This window comes from Zophobas morio, unplaced genomic scaffold (assembly GCF_036711695.1).
Source record: "Zophobas morio isolate AGI-343-1 ecotype UQ-CSIRO unplaced genomic scaffold, CSIRO_AGI_Zmor_V1 ptg000044l, whole genome shotgun sequence".
NCBI classification, from domain to species: domain Eukaryota; kingdom Metazoa; phylum Arthropoda; class Insecta; order Coleoptera; family Tenebrionidae; genus Zophobas; species Zophobas morio.
In genome coordinates, this window is record NW_026972149.1 from 2,637,609 (window position 1) to 2,662,308 (window position 24,700).

At 33.4% G+C, this 24,700-nt stretch overlaps 1 protein-coding gene across 3 annotated transcripts in view; it reads right to left on the minus strand.

Annotated features, from left to right (window-relative positions):
• Nucleotides 1-19,474, minus strand: part of Inr (Insulin-like receptor) — a 30,918-nt gene extending 11,444 nt beyond the window's left edge. Inside the window, exon 1 of one of the 3 annotated variants that reach the window (XM_064073006.1) lies at nucleotides 18,967-19,474. The gene's annotated coding sequence lies outside the window, so the exon portion shown is untranslated. Of the gene's footprint in view, nucleotides 1-5,733; nucleotides 5,805-18,966 lie in introns of those variants that run through there. The other 2 variants (XM_064073004.1, XM_064073005.1) reach the window with 2 other exon arrangements.
• Between the last annotated feature and the right edge of the window lie 5,226 nt (nucleotides 19,475-24,700).

Below are 24,700 nucleotides of genomic sequence, written 5' to 3' on the forward strand. Positions count from 1 at the left end.
ACTTAACCTCACACTATGGGTTTATAAAACTCCCCCTTTTTTCCTTAGGTTTTCTTTTATCAAAAAACGCCAACTTGAAGAATTTTTCAACTGAACACCCACCCATCAATTATTGTTGTTGCACTGTTAAAAAACTCACGGGATTTCATTTCGTCATACTTTTCTCGACGTATCACAGTTCATAAAATGGCGATTGCAGATTTGCTTTGTACTTCTATACTAACCAAAATCTGTATGAGCAGTTTTCACAATTTAATTCTACTTTTTGACGAAAAAACAGCGTGAATCGTCAAATTTTGCAGTTTATGTCATGCCTTACGTAAGACTCATGGATACAATACCAACAGGATCAACAAAATTAGCGTATGGTCAAACGATCAATAGGCAGCAAACCCACAATTGTAAATAACAGTGGCTATACCCTCGCACAAATAAAATTGTTTTTTGAAATTACTAATTAGCACAAAATTCCTTCCTCTTTGTTATAAGGGCAGTCATGCGGCGAGTTCATAAATTAGATATAAGAAAGAGAAATTCCTATATATGAGAAATATGTTTCTATTTGTTTGGAACGTACTTAAATCGCAATAGCTCATAAAAAAGAATATTTGTTGAACGTCGGGTTTTACTTCATTCTGATATCTTCTTTATTGGGGAAATTCTAAATATGCGCAGATGGAATTTCCCCTGGCTGTTTTGTGTTCTTTATTCTCATGATATAAATTACAAAAATCGTCGTAATATCGAATTTGTTTAATCAAGACGAGAAGAATGTACGGTTTTGGTTATTAATTACGAACAGGGAATAAACAAGAAATAATTAAATTTTTGTGAGGATTCAATTGAAAGAGGCCAAACATTCATTTTCATTCTTTGATTTACTTCTTTTCAAACATCGTTTTTTACCATACTTAGAACTGCGCATTTTTCAAGTTTTAACTTGAGAGTTAAACAAATTTGGAAAATGTTTTATGAAGATCCCAACCTCTAACAATTTTTTTATTCGCAACTGAATGAAAAAACGTGACTTTGCACATTTCACCCGACTGTTAAATGTAACCTTCGGAAATATCTCTTCCTGTGTGATGTTTCTCTCGTACTTTTATATAATCGTTGTTATTAGAATTTAGATACAATCATTACAATTTATCGCATTTGTGTTATTGTTTGTCAAAAAATAACCAAAGTTATTAGTTAAATTTTTAAGGTGACGTCATCAAATTTCCTGAGTGAATCATCTCTAAAATAATTTTTAAACCCGGATGCCACAAATACTATTTTACTGGATTGACATTATGTTACAATATTTTTACATTCATTTGTACAGTGTGTAATACAAATTTAACGTTTTTGCAGTTTATTTGAACGAATTGTACATTATGGTGAAAACATTAACAAAATAAGTGTATCTATTTTTCAGATTTCGGAATGATGTTCTCGCAAAGAGGGTGAACAATGACAAGCTTAACACATGGCACAGCACCTGTGCAAACAATTTTTGGTTTAAATTGCCTAAAATTCGTAAATAAAAAACAAGTGTGAAGAATATAACTGCTCGAACAGTAAATATCTATTTGGCTATTTTCCATTTTCTGACTAACTTTCAACTGTAAAAGTAAAACAACTCACAATACGGAAACAAAACATCGAGAGTATTCGTCATCTCACAACAAAGCGAAATACGTTTTCAGAAACTTAAATCGAAAATTATTCATATGTACTTATACGAATCAGGAAAAAATGAAATCAGATATCTTTCGTTAGTCACTTTTCATTCGTCCCTCACTTTTTATCTCCCTTCGTTGGCAGCTGTACTATTATCAACTTATTCGTAATACTACAGCATAGTACGCAAAAAACTTAACAAACGCAACAGTTATCTAAAAGTAATTTTTTTAGTGTTCTGAGTTTTACTATTAACATGAACTGAAATATATTGCGTATTCGTTCCCTTTTAAAAGTCGATGACGTCATCCCCGCAATTCATTGATGGAACATTTGTATAAATCAGGGGGCTTTAAAAGCGCAGAAAAATATTGACGATGTTACACTAATTATGACCTTTCTGATCAAAGACGTTTTTTAAAAGGACTGAATACCCGTAACGACGGAATTAACTCACAACAAGAAACCACGACTTTTGGAAACAGGGAATCAAAGCTGTTGTCGCTATGGAGTTCACAATTTCTTCCCCACAAATAAAGCACAGATACAAATAATCCGCAAATTAGTATAATGAAACTGAATTCTCAGGTACCTGAAGATGTTCGTTAACGAAATGAAAAACAGAATGGCACGGTGTAAGGTATGCGGTGAAAAATGTTTTCGATGTATATTGTGTTAAACGCCACCTGCACTCGAAAATCGTCTCTATCGTCTACAAACAAATTAAAATGTCATTGAAACGTAATTAGAAATAAGTGTGTGAAGATTTAATTGGATATTGAATGTATTTATACGTCTCGTGTGTACAGCGGGTGTCACAAGAACGGTACAGTAAAATAAATTAGTAATGTTTTTGATGAATTGACATGTTCGTGAGTTTTAATTTATGAAAATGACAGTTGAGTTCAGCAAACGTTATTACTTTCGGCAGGGGTGAATTCCACATTAAAAGAACACGAAAAATGTTTGCAAGTTCAAAACGGTTGTACAAAGTTCCCCTTTTTATTCGTGCTCGCTAAGCTACAACAAAACAGGTTTTAGAAATTGGTGCTTTTATAGCATACAATGGGGAAATAAATACGTTATAACAAACATAAAGAGGTGTCGTAAGTACTAGCCAACTTTTTAATAACGGAAAAGCCGAAGAAAGTTCGATTTAAAATGTAGGCAGAATTGCGAACGAACTTTTTTAAGCTCGAGCAAAGTGGATTTGTAATATTAACAGAAAATATGAACTTTCTGAAATAACACGCCGTACACAGGACATAATCCTTTGCAAAAAACTAAAAACGTCCAAAAAAATTCTTTCTTGTAAAAACCCAAAACCTACGCCGAAATGCTTTGAATTCTTTGTCACAACTGAAAAAAATATTTATAATAAGCTAAATTACAACCCGCTGGGTTGAAATTAAAAAAATATACATATTATGGAAATTTAAATAATATGTCTATGGAAAAACAAAGTTATTTATTGTGTTTGTCTCACCAATGTGCAAGTTTTTAATGCAAATTTAAATCTGAACCGCTGATTGTGTTATACATTTGTTGCTTTAAATTGCGATGAAATTGATTATTTATTACACAAGTTCAGTCAAACGTAACAACAACAAGATAAAAGAGTCCAATTTTGCCAGTGTTGAAACCAATAAACCAATGATTAACAAGAGTTATGCGCTAAGAATTTCAATAAACCCACAATTTATTGAAATGTAACACATTAAATAAAATGCGGACACAACCAATAAATAAAACTGGGTAAGAGACGACTTTTCGGAAAGAACGGTTTACGATGATTTCATCTGACATGGTGCAGCCAAAAAAATGAAATCAGAGAAAGCAAGGTAGCAAAACAAAAATAGGAAAAAATCAAGGGATTATCAATGTTATTAAAACACGCGCAAACATAATTCATAGCTAGTTTCATCGTTATAAATATAAACAAGCCGCCATCTTTTTAATGACTAAGACAATTAAATAAAGTTTATTTTAAATCTTCACAGCGCCTTCAAATATTTTTCACTTTTCTAAACCCAGACGAAAAATAATACCAAAAGTAAATATTTACAACATGTGAACGTTCAGTTGCAGATCTATCTTCTGTAAAGAGTACGAAATATTTTTCCACGCTCGTGCGTACATTAAGCAAATTTTGTCATAACCTCACTCAACTAGATTAATTCGATCCTCCTCTGTAAAAACCGTACCAAATGACCGTAACAAAATCAACTCTAAACTATCAAAATTACTAATTTTTATAATCGATAAGCAACAATACTTTGGAAATGTGTTACAAAGACCCTTCACAAGTGGTACGTGTATTCACTGTATAGAATAGAGCGGATACGATCTATAATTTACGGTTTTATAGGCCAGAGATTACGCTACTTAATTTTAAAATTTGCAAACTTTTGTTGTTATCATTTGTAAACGTGTTCTAATTTGTCGCCTTCAATGTCATAGTCAAATCGCTGTGATAATTTTGCTATTTTTTACTATTGCGGTCCACAAATTACTCTCACACTTGAAGATAAGTGAATTCAAATCATGAGAGAATCTACAGCCGGCGTCACTTTTAATGACTATGAAATTTTGGCTAGCCGAGTACAGAAAGAATATACAATTACCTATAACTTGCTGAAAGTCATTTACATATATGTTAAAAACCAGAATCCTAAATGAGAACCTTGTGGTACCCCCAACGTAATATTAATAATAATAATTTTATTTGGCCATGAAGATTCGGAGCATAATCTAGCACATGGTAATATATCTGACAATAGTTTAAATTTTATTCACGAACAAACTTTTAAGTAGTAGTTCGCTGTAAACTCTGATGGTTCAAATTACGAATAGTGGCGATATTAAATATATTGTTGTTTTCAAACCTTGTTCAAGACCATTTATTTATTATTCTTGAACAGAAGTATATCACTGAAATGACGAAACATTACTTATCGAAAATTAATAAAAATTTAGTAATGTATGAGGAAAAAAGCAACATTTGAAGCGCTAGTATTATTATTAGCGATACTTTAACAAAATATATTACCCATTGTTAAACATAGACTAGGAGCGAATAAATTCTGAAATACGTTTTTTTTTAATGTACTTTTAATGTAAACACGTTAAAGTAGTAATTTGAAATATTATCCATCATTTACGTGGTATGTAGAACATTTATAGTGCAATTGCGCTTTACTCTTTGTCGCAAAAAATGCATAAATTAAAGTTAGACTTGCATTGGGCACCTTTGATCAGAATTTCCCGTTACATTATCATAAAAATCAATTGTGCTTGAAAATCAATACAGACAAAACATAACAGTGGTATGTTAAGAGTATGGTAATATTCATTGTATGAAAGTACCCATGATGTCACAAATATTATTATTACGTGTTTCCAGTGTTCTGTGGAAAAGTTGCAACTTATTAAGCCGCGGTGTGCATGAATATTAATGCGTTAAAGTTAGTAACTTTTGTTACATCGAAAATTCCACCCACACGCCGAGTTCTTAATTATATTATGAAGTTCGCTTAAAAATAAGTAATTAAATAGTAAACAAGTAAGAATGAAGTGTAACGAGCGAGGAAAGTTGATCCAAAAGTGAACCTTTTTAACGAGTCTTCAAGCTGTGCGATTACTATATTAGACTAACAAGTCTTGTTATACGTACACAATATCGTTTAATTATCGTCTATTTGTAAGTTCTAGCGCAAGTAATTAGACGAAAGGTTGGTTTTAGAAAATTACTGGATTCAGTCGGTTTATAAACAAGTGTAGCAGCACAAAGTCAAAAATCAAAAAACGTGTCGATATTGATTAATATAATCGACGAAGTGAAACACGGCAAAATCCTTGAGAAAGCGTCTGAGTTACGACAGTGTTTGCTGAAAAGTTACAAAATTGATGTTTATATTTTTCACCTGTAGCTACTTAATCTTTTTGTTTTGATTCGAGACAACATTCCGAAATAATGATATTTCATTCTACACGACCTGAATGCAACCGACCGAAGTGAAATAAACAAATTATGTAGAAAAAACGATTAAAATACGAGCAAACGCTTACCTCCAACATGCTCCACTTCACAAGGGTAGCGACACAAAGCAACATAATTGCCGTTTTCGCGCCATGTCTGTAATAAACTAGTGAGGGTTGCCATGACATGACAATCTCCCTACCACCGAGTTTCAATATTGCCAACGAATCAGGAGCTAGTTAACAAATGCTGCGTATTTGACATTATCTCAGTTTGAACAATTTCAGCAGAGGGTGGTCCGATTTTTTCTGCGTCCAGACTCAAAATTACCTCGCGTTTAAGAAAAAATTAATCACCCCCTTCGTCCGTAATTAAACGCAAAAACCCTCAAAACCGCATTACGGACGCACCTGACAAACGACGTACATATTTCGAAAAAAGTTATTCGTCAAGCTGTCGCGCTATTTTCATTTTTTCCGACATAAATGCGGCACGAATGAAATAAATCTGAAATGTGTCACCTTTGACAGTGAAGACATTAAATGTAAATTAACGCCCTGAAATTGGCCTCGCTTAATGAAAAACAATTTGATATAATTTTTGTGGAGCGGGTCAAAGGGTTAATAGCTTCGTCAGATGGTTATTGTGTATGCAAATTGTATCTTGTTCCAGACAAAAACATTTCACGTTGGAAATTTATCGTCACAACGGGGTAAAAAATACTCCCTTGATCGAATTAGATCTAGATGAAAGTAAATTAGTCACGACTGGCAAAAAGCAATTGCGTGATCGGGTTTTGCATAAATCGGAAAAATTGTTTCGTTGATGTGTGCAATTAGATTTCCTTGATTTATTTTCGTCATATGAATAATACACTGCCGAAAATAAATATAGAAGCCGAAAAATATTTCGTCATTTGAGCATTCTTGCGGATTATGGATCATATCCCGGGTTTTTGGAATCCCAATACTTTTATTAGATTTTCGTGGACACGAAAATTACAACACATCCATTCATTAGCTGATAATAAAATTGCTGATAGAGATACGTAGTAAACATCACACGATAACGATATTTATTGAAGATACTAGAAATGAAACAGCGTCCATACACGATTGCGTCACGTTTGCAAATCATTTTTCGATATTTTCGACAACTTCAACTATAAACTTCGGTTTATGTTGCGATGTTCTAATTTTACTCGTCTTAACAAAATTGCAACATAAACCGCAAATTTTCCACGATTTTTTTCTTAAATAGCCGTTAAGTAAACAAAAAATAATCTTCTATTAATTTAAACAACAAATATTACGTCATTTTCTAGAGAACTTCGAGAGGTGATGGCTGCTAAAACCGATTTCTTTAAAATGCGTCTATTGTATCACCGGTATTTCAGCTCGAAGGTGCGAATCGACTCAATAACTCGTAAAATTCTACTATTAACCGTTAATACCCTTTAGAAAATAAAATAACAACAAACGCATTACCAACTTTAATAACAAATACTTAGTAATTTTCTTATCTCACAATGCCAAGGTAACTGTACTTGCCAGTTTTGCGTATTTTAATTCTTACTACAGGTTATTCTGCTTCGTCTTCATAAATAAACATCGTTTCGTCAAGGACCAAAAACGTTTTACGTACAACCAAAAATTTCGGAAACACGCACAAGCTTTATCCAAGTTTTCGCTTTTTGGCACGTAAGCGAATACTTTTGGCTCCGTTGGACACAAAGAAAAAAATTCCGAACGACGAAAAACTGAAAAATTATTCAAGATGGCGTAGTCGCAAAATTACCACCATTATAGATTGAAGCAGCGTTTTAAAATAACAGAAAACCAAGAAATGCTTGAACAGAAACCGAGCTGACAGAATTTTCCGAAAAAAGAAAATCTGTTAATACACCCGGTAAGTTACTAGGTCGATGACATCATTCGTCGCTAACAAAAAAACCGAGTGCTACTTTAGACAACGTGAATTATGAAGTGCACTTACGTCACATTCACAGCAACACAAACAAATTTCACAAAATACACATAAAACACTTTTATTAACGAAACGACAATTAACTGTTGACAACACAATGAACACTGACGATTTTAAATCCAAAGAAAAGTGTAGAAAAACAACAAAAAATAGGCGACGAGCAAGATAAAAACTTTTTTCGGAATATTTGAAATAAGTAAAGCTACAAAAAATTATCTAAATAATAGTCCTATTTAGCCAAAACAAACGACAAGTGAAATTATACAACAAACCAATGTTATCAAACTTCGACGAGAAGGTTGACAGATTTCGTAAAAAATGATTCGTACAAATCAATAAGGGAACGAAAATTGCTCGACCTTATTTACACAATTAAAAAAATATATGACGTCAACAGACATGTTAATTTCAGTTGCTCTCCCACTTCCTTTACCATCCTTCACTACACGTACGGTAATTTAAGACTGCTTTCAATTTGTTTACGAAGAATTTTCCTTTTACTGCGCATAACGAGCTCGTTGCGGCTATTTTCCTTTTATTCACATCAATGCTCAAAATTTAAAGCTGATTTCTTTGAAAAAACTTTTATTGAAGTTGTTCGTAACAAAGAGCCCGTTCGAATTGAATCCAAAAATACCGCCAATAAAACCATCTCGCGGTGTCACGTAAAATTAAAATCCGATTATCTCGGAGATGAAGTCGTCAAGTTAAATAATCCCGTAAAGAAATCACGTGTCATCGTAAATATGCTGTTTTATTTATAATTTTCGTCGACAAAACTTACGTAAAAGTATGGAGATCTATGCCGGATTTTAGTGCCAACCAATACGCGAAACTTTTCCGTTCAATTAAGATCCCGTATAAATAGTATGCGATGTGATGTGCTATTTTTAAAATGCCATTCCTCAGTTCATTCATGAAATTATTTATATTTTGACAACCTAGTGTCTCCTGTTAAAAAAAAGTAAGAGTTGTGTAAAAATAACAGGACATTCGACACAAGAAATTTAATCAACACCATCGGTAATGTTGCGTCCTCGACGTATACCTTTTGAAGTTCGATCTACGCTTGTGTTTCGTTTGATTTACTTTTAGTAGCCAAGTTATAAATTCACAAATTTTGGCTAGCACTTCTACAATGATTCAAAATTATTAGTTAAGAACCACCGTGTGGTCGTAAATAAATACGTGACTTTTCTACCTTGAAACTCTGAATCTCGATTTCACAATTAATGTTGCATAAATTCCGTTTTGTAAGATTTTTAAAACAAAAGTTAAGAAACTCCGGCAAAAATTAGAGAAACCGCTCAGCGTTAAGTGAGAATGAACACAAAAAAAAAGCCATTTAAATGTCTAAAAATACTCCTAAAAAGTAATTCTGCGACATCCAGTGTTTTCACGTATTTAGCAGTGTGCTAATTTTAGCCGCTTAACGCGCATCCATGTATATTTAAAGCTCTATGAACAAATGGTTGTAATTTTAATTAATGTTTTCACGAAATAATTACTCGCTATTGTAAACCACATTGTATGTATTTAATTTACCGAAAATTATAAGATAAACCCTAAAATTATTCTCATTGTTGACAAAACAATATGCTCGTTTGCGTGTAGTACAAATTAGAATCACAAATAAATTAAAAACAACGAAAACATCTCAGCGTCATTTCCGGTTTTACTCCAAAAATCCACAAAATTTTTCTAATTTCAAATACACCCCATCATGCCCAATTAAAATTTATGAGCTGCGTTGTTTCCGTTTTCTGTGGATAAAGTTCACATACACAATGATTGACTTGTCACTTTTTTTTTTCAATTAATAATGAGCTGCGCTATTGCGTTCAATAAATGCTTTTTTTTAAACGTAATTCTTATAATTTCGACGGAACATAATACAATAAAATCAATAAACGTGTAACGGTCCTACCTTCAGGGAACTGAAATGTAACAGCTATGATGCTATTGATCCAACAATATAACGAAATTTAAATTACAAATTTGTGAGAAACTTCCCTAAGAACGCGGTCTCGCCCACACAACGAAATTTTAAACTCGAACAATATGCTTCATTATTATTCAGTACATTTAATTACTACTTACTTAACATGAAAAAAGCCTTCAAGCACAGTTCTTTAAAAATGGATGAGTTCATACACATGCTGGTCCACCAAATCGTACACTGTCTATCTAACAATCGTACTACTAGGTTATGTTTCCATTATTTTTCCGTTTTTAGTTTTTTTCAAGACTAGTTTTTATCCCCCGTACATTTTAGACAGCCCCAAGCGTAATCGCAGATTAAGCCAACATGGCGGCATAATTGATAAAATGTAAATTGATTCAAAGCTGCCAAAATTTTCAAGAAGTAATTATCGACAGATTTTCCCCCGTGTGGTTTTTCTCAAACCTGACGAGGCTAATTCCACGAAGGCAGGCTGCAAGCTGCGATATTTTCCGTTCTTTTCGGGTTGCGTAACAAGGAAAAAAGTATTTTAAAGATTTGACTGATCATTAAGACCTGCTACTTTTTCGAATAGTGGGTTCATCAGTCACAATACGAGAATTTACACGCTTTTCTGAACTATCAACGAATACCACAAACTAGCAATAATTACTGTTGCTATTCAGTCCCAGCAGGTCCCACGAATTCGTGATGGGTCCATTTTCTATTATTCAAACAACATGTATCTTGATTTGTTTTTCACGACGAGATAATTGTTGATTATACCACAGATTACATGCAAAAATTCGCGTTTTTGCCATTTCACAAATAACAACCAGAAGCCAGATAACAAAAAATGGGCAGAGTAATTGGCACTGGGTTCAAAAAGAGGTATTAGTATCGCGAGCCAGAGTACACACCAATCGATCGCCGTCCAATTTGCAACACAATTTTATTTTTAACCGAAATTACTGTAAACAATCCCGAATAAACTTATATTCAGATAATCACATAAACAAAATTCAAAACAAAAAAAAGGTCACACAAATGATAACATATCTTATCGCCAACATTTTTGTTCATTAAAGACAACTGATCTCCTATCAATAAAAATAGCTGTTAAAGGAAAAATAAAAGCCGACAATCGGCAGCGACTTGTGAAAAACACGAATTAGGGCTACTGGAAGTACGCACAAAACTAGATAACGAAATACACGAAAACGTCAAGTGTACGCACCTATTTAAACGTATCACGATACAATTGCGTAATGACATAAATTTGTAATGCAAAATGTGGAAAAGTATGGTTGTTGTGACCTACTGCAAAATGCAAGTGACCCCTCTTAACATAAAAACTGATACTTTGATGGTCCAAGTTTACATATCCATCATTTCCGTATGAACCATCACGTCACCCCCATCGTAAAGTTCCTGTGCAAATGAACCATTTACAGTCTTTACAGTAAACGTACATCATAATGGTACATATTTCACACGGTCCCTAGTAATAAAGTATAAAGTACCTGCATAAGTACATCGTAATCTGAATTTTTATGCAACGGGTCAATTGCAACAAACATGCAATATCAGAGACCATTGCAACTATAATAAAGGATTCAATTATTTAAAGATGTTACCGTTACAAAGTTCAATCAATTTGTTTATTACGTCCTACATTGTCTCACCACGTGACGAAGAACAGTAACGCACTCACAAATTAAATTAGATATAGCATGTCGTAATATCAAATGTGCGAAAAAATAACAGGGCATGCTTAAGATCATAAGGTGAGTCCATACGTTCATTACCCCCCATGTAAGATATACAGGGACACTTTAGCACCAATGTTAATATCGGGAAAAAGTAATTTTTAACTAACAAACAACTATCAAAGATTAGTGGTTTCCCATTCAATGATTTACTGTTATTGCTTCTAGTTGTTACTATATGTCTCTGTTGTGAAAACAATACAAACATACTCACAATAAGCCGTTAAAATACTTTAAACACAGCACTTAATTTAGTCTTTTGTAAATGAGAGTGTAGGTGTTAAAAGGTGACTTATGGTGTTGCGGGGATAATTATGTATTCGAGATCGCAACTTCATTTTTCAAAATCGTAAGAAAACATGAAACACAAACAAAACTACATCCAGAACCCCGAACGGTATTACCCATACAGTTTTGGTCAAGTTTTAACCATCTGTATTATAAAATTGAAACGAAATGGAGTAAATTTTAGGTTCAAAATGGAATTCGCGAATTTCAAGCTTACACAGATAACAATAAATGTCCATCACTTATCACTGTCTCACCCACTGTAATCACTTTACTATATATTAGGTCAAAGTACTTTCTTTAGAGGTAAATACAAATATTTTTATAATAAGATTAAAATACAAAAATAACACAAAGCACACACATTAACAAACATGGTGCAAACACCATTTAGAATAAATTCGATGAATTCGAAAAAGCAAAATTATATAGCAAAATTTGGCATTCGTCTATTCCAAAAACATAATGTTTTTAAAAACGTTGGCAAGTAAATCTCGTCTGAAATTTATTTGTGTTTCCATATTTCTTTGGAAGTTTGATTACATTGTTGTTATTAATGTTACAATGTACATATTAAAATTGATATCGTTGTCCTCAGTAAAAAGTTGATGCCGTCGCCACAATTCATTAAATATCAAAGTTCGATATGGAAATTTCGGCAGCCCCCAGCTCTAATCATATCTTATCTCTACGCAAAGGATAAAAAATGTTGAAAACATATTTTGTCAAAATGTAATGCGTTTTTGGCATGTCTACAAAATAAATTCGTTGTTGTAATTTCTGATTAATTTAGTCCCTATCTTTTTGAACTCACTGTACTGATCGTAAGACCCTCTGAACTATAGACGAATTCCCATTCACCTTATCGTGTGTACATGAACCAAATGTTCGTTCGCCGTTTCCGTGTGTACACGCCTTTAAGCTGCACCTTCGGTGTACACTTTAGAGAAAAAAGCAAATAATAAAACTTTCCGCGCGTACATACCTACATACATAAATAAAAGTAAATTAAAGCAAATTAAATAATGAAAGGTCTGTAAAGTGTCTTTATCTATCAATAACACCGCAGAGTGTATTATCTCACCCACTCCATCATATTAATTATGTTTATTAGGTCAAGGTATTGAATGAAAATTGCCAATGATACCACATCATGAAACTATTTGTCTATTACTTTATCGTGTCGTTTCATTTGATTATACTATTAGTGGCGAGAGTTTTCTTAAAGCTCGAGCACTATTACGCAAAAAGGGAGCTAAAAGAGCTAATTTACCACAAAGGGAAACATTTGCTTTGTTGTGTTGTTTCCTTTGTCGTGGTTTAAATGATACTACTACAAAGAATAGAATTTCTATTTTTGACGAAAATGCTTTTCAAACTTGCTGAAAGTGAAATTTTGATATATTATAATTGCTGGAGACTGTATCAAAGGCACGTAATACTCTGTGTAAGTCTGGCTAAATTCGAGATAAAAGTAATTTCGATAAAGTTATCGTTCCGAAAAATGAAACATCTTTTTACTTTTTGGATTGGTGTGTTCAATAGCAAATTAGGACAAATGTGGTTTATACCCACACATTGTTATTCTGCAGCTAGCAGAGACGCAGTACCAGAGATGTTTACTCCATAACAATCCATAACTAATGAATGACACTATGTTGGTAATTGCTTTCGTGTTACATAATTATTAATATACTCAACATGTTTATCGTCCATAGAAATAACTATAGTTGAGAATAAATTAAAGATCATTAACCTTTTTGGATGACTTCGTTACAATGAAAGTGGACTATTAATTTCCTCCTTTATCATGTAAATAAGGGGAAGGAAAATCTTGCTTTCATCAACAAGCAGTAACTTTCATTATTGCCCTTTCAGACAGATTCTATTTCATGGTGATTTAGCTAAAATTACTTGATTGGTATTTCTTAACATACCAAACATTCCTTAACGAATGATTCAAATATCAATCAAACTAATTAAGTAGCATTAATACATTAGCAAATGAAAAACTCCCGAATGAAGGCTATAGAAACAAAATGTCAACAGGCGTAACAAACAGTTTAACTGAATTCAGGTAAACACAATATATTTATAGCCATCAGTGATAAAAAACAACACAAATTTGCAAAACGAACCAAACCAAAGCCTACACAGGTGCCCGGTGTTTGTTTTTCGAGTACTAATTAGTTTGGAATTATTTACATAAAAAAACTGAATTGTTTTCAACAACATATGTTATATGTTGGTAAATAGCACATACAAATCTCAATAATGCTAGTTTCTTGGCAGACGACGTCGACATGTGTCAAAGAAAAATATTACATAATCATGCACTTTTCCAACTATTTTTACAAGACATTTTTATAAATAGCACCCCACAAGTTTGCACCAAACTCCATGTTAAAACTCTAGATTTCAAAAAACAAACTAACTTCACACTAAATAGATCACAGCTTTCACAATAGAACTAAGTTTCGAGATATCAATTATATAAACTGTTACAACATTTTATTACCAAATGTTCTCTTTTAAAACAAAGCACAAACACCACCTGACGGACATCCATTTTTACTCAAGTTTTTCTAAGTTTATTTTTAACCATCGAAAATAAACAAACTTTGGTTACACAGTCACATGCAACGTAATATCAACGTAAACCAAAGTTGTATATGCGAAAATTGTGCTACCTTTGTACTACATACGACAATGAACACCTGAAACCCTATGTTGTGACGTTCTTGAAAGTGGTTATTGCGTCCTCCACTAGCCTAAGATTGATGGCTAATTATTCCTGAGCGTAAAAGTTGAACGTAAACGTTACCGCCAAATTGTACTTGCAAATGTAACGAGAAAACATCAAGTTAAAGTTCTGTAACGTAAAAAAAGCATAACGCAAAGTATCCCGAATATGTGACGAGCAGTTTATTTCTTGTCAAATCTTCAAAATTTTTAACACGCACTAAATCCAAGTCATGGAAGACCTTATCAACGCGTTATTTTTTAACAAGAGTACACGAACAAAACGAGATTGTTAATCAGCAACGCATTTTAATAATTACTGTGAAAGAATGTGCACGTTTATGTAATTGAGAGAAAAAAAACACAGCTTAGTAACAAGACCAATGGATTATGTTACGGACTTTCTGAAAAGCCGACGAAAGAATTTACAACAAGGTACGGTTTAATTCAGCAATATCACAATGTCATTCAAAAAGTGTCGTAATAGTAACGAACCGTTAACTAACGCCGTAAGAATAAATTTGAAAAAGTACTAAAGTAATAGTGAAACATATACAGCTCGTGCGAGTTCCAACTTTTGATCGCTGCCGCTTACAAAGAACAGCCGATGCTTTAACGGCTAGATCAAAGCTACACATGTATGGTTTAACGTGACTTTGACCAAAGTTCAACTTTTTTGACGTTCGCATCAACAATATACGCTGGGAGTCTATCTCATTAACGCAGAGCGAGAAACACTACAAATTCCTGGCCGTATTGTCCACAACAAGCAACTGTAACTATTCCAAAAATCTGGAATACTGGTAGAATTTCTTGGTCACTGGGATATCCTCCGGACTTCCCAATGCCCACTGCAACTGCTCGATCTCAACGACCTTAACAAGGAATTTGGTCAGCATTTTTACATTCTTAATTTAAAACCTACATAAAAAGTCGACGGAATCTCATTGAAACGTGCATATACCGTTACATACATAAAAAAAAGAAAATCAAATAAAAATCGTTTACCGCTAAATCAAAATTTGGAGCACTTAGATTAATCGACCGAAAGTATTCATACAAAAAATTATGTTTTCGTAACTTTAAAACGAAACTAAACAGTGGACTTGATCACCTACTATAAAAAAGCTAATGACTGCAGATAAATATTATTAGGTTACTGTACCTTTAATGTTTGGTTTTATCGCTGTTGATAGCTAACGTTATTTGGAATATTACCAAGTTTGTGTGAAACGTTTGGAACAAGCTAACTGCATTTTTGAAAAAAAATTGACTTCTCTGCCTAAATTCTTTTGACACGTTACCGCCGTGCATGTAAACGTTGACGTGCAGTCATCACTTTTTATAGTAGCATGCATTTTTTTCTACTTTACCTTAGTAGAAATACAGAAATATTTTGCCTCAGCAATCAATTGACTGAAACGTCAAAGTTACTTCCGTGACAATACTTTCGCGGGCGACGCGTTAGTTCGTAGGTGGACAGAGCATATCCAATGACCAGCTAGATCACCTGATTTACTCCATTTATATACGTGATTTCATCGGAGGAGTTCTAGCGAATATATAACTGATGAGCAAGAATCCTTTTACGTTCTCCAGCTAATTTATGAACGCTTGCTAGATTGGTTGTTTAAATTGGCGCCAAAAGAAACCACGTCTTCGCATGCGTGAATTTAATACACTATTCTGTAGACGTTTTTTGAGTTGATTAAAATACACGGGTGCTTTTGTTATTTCTGGTTTTCTGTACCATTTAATACGTATTTGACCTAATAGAGAAACGTTATTGCTTTCAGTCAAGTGAAGTGTTTCTATGACCATGACAACCGTCAATGACGTTCGAAGGACTTGGATTGGTTTGGTTCGTGAAGCCATACTTCTCACTCTCTATTTTCCACAACAGATTATTGTTCCACTAAAATAATAATAATAGCATAATTAGCACGTGTGCCTTAATATAAATATTGCAATATTTTTTCTATGATTGTTTTAGTATGTCCAGATACTATATGCGTGTTTATCACGCAAGGATACATCAAACTTATGTTAAGGTTATTCTAAATTATGTAAATTAGATTTTAATATGAATATTATTTTTCAAACGAATTCAACCGTTGTGTTTATCTCAATGACAAATTATTTTATTTACAAAGTAGGTGGCTACAAAATTCAGTCCAGTTTTGCGGCAAAAATTCTTTCTCGTTGTTTTTATAAACTTTAATATGTATATTTTTCAGAAAAAAAGGAAGATAACCAGTCTCATCCGTGTTCTTACGTTTTTTATCAAATATCTCTAACGACTTTTTTATAACGACCAAACACCTTTAATTCCACGAATTCCTTTAATTCATTAATTCCATTGAAAGAAGTTTTCTTATGCAGTTTCCTATATGGAAAAAACAACCACAACAATGTTACCAGGATTCAACAAAACTGAAAATTTTCTTCACACTTATGTGATCTTTGACATTTGCAGAACCAAGAGCTTCATTACTAAAATACGTAAATTAATATTACACCAACTTCTGACGTCTACTCTGGAAAAATGTCAGTCGAAGGGTTCTTCAATTTGGAAGCTGTAATCGTTTGATAGCATTTTGACAATCCTTGAAAGAAAAAAGTTTGAAGCGTAGGTTCTTGTTGCTTTTCGTAACACTAGTCGGTGTACCATTTGTGTACAAGTTGTATCCTGTTCATTACGTATAAACTAAAACAATTATAAACTTAGCAATAACATGACCAATCGATGCATCTTCCAAGAATTTTACTCTATTAACCAGTTTAATTGTGTATTAACAGTACGAACATTAACAATTCTGTTATAAATATACACTTATTTTTACAAACATTGAATTACAGATGTCAAAATGGCTAAAAAACACTTGTATATATTAAAATAAAATCGATTCTAGGAACCAACCAACGTCCCCCCCCCCCCTCAATGATCGTTCCCTCTTCTGTGCTAGTACTTAATTAATATCGGCTAGTTACCAGTTGCTAGGCAATGCAACACGGGTGATATTAAAACAAAATCTCAATTAGTAGTTAATAAATAACTTGTAGTTAGTTATAGTGGCACTGATTGCCACATTTCGTAAATCGTGACTAAAATTACATCAAGCCTTTTATAATAATGGTGGGTTAAGATTAGGAAATGATGGAAATACTACGTCAATTCTAGTTTGTCGAGATAAAAAAGTATAGTGTTTATACAATATTTACAACATATCAAAACAACTATTAGATAAAAAAAAATGGAAGTTTGAAATCGCCAAGTTAAACAACACAAACACATTCAAAGAATCAAAGATATCGTTCCGCATATAGAAGCCGTTGTTCCAACGTAATCTCGGCTACATTAGTTTACATTAATAAATTTATAAAATCAATTTTATTTTCTTTTTTCGAACGATATCAAAATCTTAATAACGTAATTTATTATTTAAACAAATTCAACCCAACATAAATCTTGACCCAAGTTTTATCTAAATTATGATAATCGCTGTCGTTTTGTTTTCCTAAGTGAAAAATTCGCATTCGTGGTCAAAATTCATTATTCGTGGCCCGGTAGACTTGATTCATGTGTACAGTCCGTGGCCATAGAGTCCATGTTCATTCATAAAATTTTCGCATTTTAAACAAAGCAAGTGTAAATTTTTATGGATCAAAATCTACGCGAGCTGGCGATTAGTTCGGAGATATGATCGAAGATAATGCGGCAATTTGTGTTATTCGCAGCAAAAAATACAAGGTTTCTGAGTTGGCTGCGAAAAGTAATCGGTCACCTAAAGTGATCGGAAGTGGTTCGAACGCCGGTAAAGAATCGCGGCTGCTATGAATAGCAAATAAAAATTTTGTTTACATTGTGTGATAAGAGATCATTGAGAGATTAGGTTAGTAGTAGAAGCATCCGCACGCATCTTTTCCCATTGAAATAAATCATTGTATAGACGTTTGCGAGCGAGTGTGAAGGTCGTTACGTACGAAGGGACAAAAAGAATGATGAATTGAGTCCGTATGGGAATATATAAGCGAAATTCATATAAATGAGTGCAATGAAGCACGTGGTTTCGCCACGCCCCAAACCGTACTATACGTTACTCCATAGTGGGGAGGCGAATGTTATGACGGCGATCCGAATCAATACCCCGCAACAACATTGCAGACGCCACCCAAGAAAACACGAGAAACATCATTTCCGCAGAAAAATGTCGACAGTCAAAATAAACACACGAATCGAATCGTCCAATCGCCGATGAATCATTCATGCGAAGCACGGCACACATGCACAAAAATGATGCCAAATTCCGAATTTGTGTCGCAATCCACATGACGGAAAAATACAAGTCCTCGAGAAAATCGGGCATTTTCAATTTAGGTTTATTGACATCCGCGGAGAAAAATACGCCGCGGCAGGAATATACAAGCGCGGTCACCCGAGAACGCGTATTTTGGCGAAAACACTGTTATTATTTATAAATGTTGTTTACGTAAACAAGTGTCTTCGGCGGACCCGCAAGGGGTTACACCGTCCAGGTGAAGCCACTCCGACACGCTTTAATTGTGCTAGTAATTAGAGTAACTAGAATATTTACCTTGGGAAATCGCACCATCTTCAGGTAGACAATTCACCGAAACATAACCCACACTGCACTGACAACGTCAGAAGCACGCAATTCGGGATTCACTATTCCAACAATTTCGAGCGAAAGACCATATTATTGCACAACAAATTCACTAAACAACGTCGTATACACTTTAGCCACCATGCTTACTGGAGTTACATACAACTTTACTAATATTTGTTTGGCGATTGCGTTGTACAATGTTGCCACTCCGTCAAAAATGGACAGACCTTTCACTGCAGAACAATCCGATTCCATTCATACTCGCCATCGCGTTTAGAAAACCATCAATCAAACACAAGTGTTTTTTCTCTAAATAGGTTTATTTTTAAATTCAACAGAGCTCGTACACACGAGTGCAATACATAGGCAACATAGGAATATAGGAACGGGTATTTTCACCTCCACCCAACAATGCCTTCGACTTCTGCGCATGCATTTACGCGCTACAAACCGCACAGACAAGGACCGTCGGAATACCGATTGATGGGAGAAAGTAAGAAAATATGAATCATGAAACCACTAAATAAAGCACCATCTCGTGGCTAATATCACAAGCAAAGCAACTTCGCGAAAAAATTAGGCAACCTGTCTTTTGCGTACCACTATACAGGAAATTTTAAAACTATAAAAAAATACTTAATCACAGGACGCTATTTCTTATCACAACATATTTTTTTTGTCACTATCTGTATTTACAAATTTTTAAACTACGCAACAACTGATATCGGACTGTTATTCAACTACCTGCGTATTTTTATATCATCCTATTATCGCACAGTCCCAACTTCGCAGAATGTTTCCCTTATGTTAGGCAGCACTCACAACACAAAAGTAAATTTATATATCCTAGTCATGGATATTTATTTATTTAAAACGCAATAAAGCATTGCATGCCGTATTAAAAATAGTTAACATAAATATGCAAGTAAGTGTTCACGGTAGAAACTGAGCCAGCCGAAGCAAATGTTGCCAAAAATGTAAACAACAAATCATATAGTAATAGTTGATGGGATATGTGTGATACTTTTCTGTTGTGTTCGTAAAACAACTTTGTTGGCGAAACGCGTCAAAAATTTACTCGATGTATCGTTTTCGTTGTTGCACCACTTCTCTTCTTTTAGTCTTAAAAGAAATTATGTAAATAAATGTGGAAGTAGCCAAAAAATCATTATTTGTGTGGTGATACTGCTAGTTCAAAATTAAGACGCATTCGAATTTTTCAACTTCTCAATACTCTGTGCTACTATATACATAACTTGACTATTGTGTGTAGTTTAATAACAGTTTATAAAGAAAGGTCTCTTTGAAAGGCATGACGCTCTAATGAGGTAACAATAGTGTTACCCCTAGAATTTCTGTAATAACAGTAACGCCCTCGGCTGAGAACCCTTATTAATTAACTCGCTAGTAACCCAATCAACATGCTTCACAAACATAATTCTCCAGTATTGTTTCTATGTTAAACCTTTTCTGAAAAGATCCAGGCAGTCAACCGCTTACAACCCTTTCCATGTGAAACAGACCGTTATCGATTACAATCAATTGAACACTGATTACAATCGATACCATCTCAAATAAAGTTTCTTTTATCAAGAGTGTTTCATTGATTACTGAGAATTTTCACAATATTTGTGCGTTTATCTTATTAGAATTTTATTATTGCTAAACTATTTTGAGTAGGTATACAAGTGGATCAACCAAGGTGTGACAAGTCATATGGCTGTATACTTACATAGTTAATTACTTAGATTCCTTGTTATAAACAAAGGGCGGGACACCCGTTTAAACCATATTCTTACAGACTAATTCTGCATTGACAAGTAAAGCAGTGGACGAAAATCGAAAGACTCAAGCGTTCACCACCACAGGGTATCCCAAAATTGATGCGTTAGAAAAAAGGTATAGAAAATGTCAAGACCCAACAATTTTCTGCAGCCCTGATAATAGGCCGCACACAATACATTCATATTTATGTGTCCGCCCTTATTGATACTGTTCCGATCGCAATCCGGCTACAAAACCAGTTTACACTAGGAACCTAAAAATAAAAAATTCCCAAAATTATGAACTTTGAAACTTTTTCCTATCCAACAAGTTGATTAAGATAAAACAAGGTAAAAACATTACGGGGAGATTCTCCTGTCTTTTTGGTTGTTATTGTTGTTGCCAAATTAGCTAAAAATAATGAAAAATGATGGGTTGCGTTTCACATTACTAGTACTAGTGCCATTTTTCCTTCCCAAGGGGGGTTATATCTCTATACACACCTTCCATTTCAAATTTGTTGTTATACTTATTAAGTAACTTCTAAGCTTATCATCCAGCGTCTCTATTCAAGACAAGCGTTTTAAAAAATGGCCTCTTTTCAAAAATCATTTACGAAAAGCTTATTAAGACACGTGGATAAAGAAATATCCTTACATATGAGGTGATATTTGATATGTGCTAACAATTATAGTACATTATCTAGCCTATTATTTTTTTGTTTGAAATACATTACTTTTTAAAATAAAATAATTTTTTCGACTGGGTCTTTCAGACTCTTTCCATTTTAGCAGTGATTTTTACCCACATACCGAAGGGTTAGGCAGGAATAAGGCAATTGCAAGTTTTTCCATTTCTAGCAGAACTATGTAAAAAGAAAAATCTTGGCAACTGATTGGAAAAATTTATAAATATAAGATCTACCTTACGTATCATTTTAAATTTACCGCCGTATCTGGACATATAGTGAAAATATTATTTATTTGTTCGTAGGCTGGTTCGTGATGATGGTAACACATTCTAGTGACTGGACAAAGGGACTACTTCAAGTATATGCATTTTGCTTAAATGAATAATTATATTTAATTTAGAAATGAGTATGTACAAAAGAGATTTAGTCATATGAGAATAATTTGGTATAACAATAAATTGTAGTGTAGTTTAATATGCAAATATAATTATCAGAAAATGAACTTCAGTATTAAAACATTTTTAAATAAATTCAAGAAAACCTTATAAATTTGAAACTAATAAAACAAACATTTAAAAAAATCTAAAACAAAAATATAACAAAACTCAAAATTGGTACCATAACTCAAAATTTGTAACAACTCAAATTTTGTAACATAACTCAAAATTTGGTAACAACTCAAAAATTTGGTAAGGAACATTATAGTAGTTGCGTGGTCAGCGTTCATCAAACAATATAGCTGTTTAACTAATAATTGCAATGCAAATTAATCTTTAAAAATAGATATAAATCTCAAAACGTTATCCAATCGAGAATACAAAGGGCGATTTATCATCAAAATTAAACTGAACTTTAAAAATATTAATAAAAACAAAACTTTGAACTTTTTATGAAATCGTGCACATTTTTGGAGATTAACACTTACCCCCTTCTGTAACAACACAAACACACACTAAACAGGAAACTGGCTAGAGGACTCTGGTCTTTTTGGATCTTTCGATCTTTTATAAGTAAAGACCCCTCCAAAGGAGTTGTTTTCGCAAAATTGTTTACAAGTTACCAGTTTATTTGGGGAGTAGTAAAAGTATTTGTGTTTCCACCAAATTAGGCTTAATTAACTGTAATATGAAGATTTTTAGTGGCAAAATGTGCTTTTTGTTAAAATTAACAAATTTAAACCATGAAATTATAAAACCGGACAAAGACATCGTGTCCAGCCAAACGGCGCCAATATTTAACTGTGAAATTATAAACCTTGATAAGAGTGGTGTGAAATCATAAAATCCAAGTTTCACAAGGACAACCTTGAGTTTTACGACAATGACGATTGACGATTGTTCTGATTCATACCAACATCTCCAAAAATAAGTAAATTTATCGCCCAATGGAGAATATCAGAATACACATTATTAAAGCGATCAGTCAATGTAAATCAGATTTTGTACATTTTCTAACCTATATTGGGGGGGGGGGGGTGTCGATTATTGGATACAAAAAATCATTGGGGAACCACTGACCGGCAATGGTGTCGATTATAGGGAAAACGATTTTTCCATGTTGGCAACACTAACAAATTGCGCGCAAAATTTAAAATATCGCGTTCAACACCAGACCTCTGTACCATGATTTACTCCAGTGTTCGACACACATGTGTCAGTAACTGGGGCAACAAATGTCTCCTAGAAGAAATTATACAAAAGAACGAATGTCTAAAGCCATTGATGCTGTTGGGCGTGGAATGGCGATAGCTACAGCAACAAAGGCTTTTTCTGTCCCAAGAACAACACTTTTGGATAAAATAAGTGGCAGAAGCTCGCTCGAGTCCAAAGATGGAGCCAAACGCAGTGCTAACACAACATGAAGAAAAAATTTTAGAAGACTGGATAATGTCTTTGTCTGATATGCACTACTCAACAAAGAAAGATGAATTACTTGACAGTGTTCAACATATCATCCAAAAAGAAGAAGAAAAAAAAGAAAAGTGCAAGTGAAGGAAAAGAAAAGTCAAGAACGACAAGCCAAAAAACTTGAAAAAGACAAGAAGAAGATAAAAAGAAGGTGTTACTGACGAGCGATTCTGAATCTGAGGAACAATGGGTGGAAAGTGGTGACAGCCTAGACGACATTGACTTAGAACAAGAAAATAGCGATGAAAACTTTGGGTATTACAAAGTTGAAGTAAAATCAACACCACTTAAGCAACCATATTAGAATTCATATGTAATTGTAGAATATGAACAGCGCTATTTTCCTGGTCGAGTGACAAAACTGGACACAGACGGATATTTTATTTCTACCATGACAAAAAGTGGTTTATGTGACTGGAAATGACCAGAACAAAAGGACGAAATCCATTATACAGAAGAAGAAATAATAGAAATAATACAAGCACCAAAGAAAAAAAAAATTCACGTGGGATATATTCTGTGCCGGAAATGGCAAAATATAGAGATTTTTCGGTTTGAATTGATTAATAAAAATATTAAGACTGATTAAAACCAAATGGAGACTGATTGTTAAGCTGTTAATTTTATAGAATATATATATTTTTTTGTTCATTGATATAATTTTACGTTATGTTCTTTTATGACAAATAAACTTTATTTTTTTTATCATTTTGTCTACTTTTATTCGAGACAAATCTCTTCAGTCATGTCAATTACTGGGGTGTCGATTACTGGAAATCAAAAAATTCCTGCGTCGATTACTGGGGATTTGGAACAGTTGTTTAAAAAATTCAAAATTTCAAAACTACACAAAGAAATCCTCATTTGTTACTATAGGAATGAAGATAAAGAATTATTGAATCTCTAAAATAATTTTCCAAGTTACTTGACCGTAAATCTCCAATTTTGACATTTTTTTTTTGTTTATGTTGGTCTAATAGTGTCGATCACTGGTGTCTTTACCTTATTTGCTTTTTTAAACTAATTTCAAGATCAAATTAAAACACTTTACTAAAGTGTGTTGTGTACTGATATAGTACTACGGTAGGTTGTACATAATATTTATCTACGTTAACGAGTCCTCAACAAAAATTATCCTTTAAATCTGAATTCTTATTAAGTCGTTTATAATTATATAGTAACACCCGCAAATTCCTAATTCTTTTTTATTTTTGAAATTCAGTGCTTGCACAGCCTAGTAGAAAGAAAAATAACTGAAATGTCAACGTATCTTGAACTATATCAAGCGAATCTTGATTGTGTACTTTAACATCATGCAATAAGAACATACATTTTACAA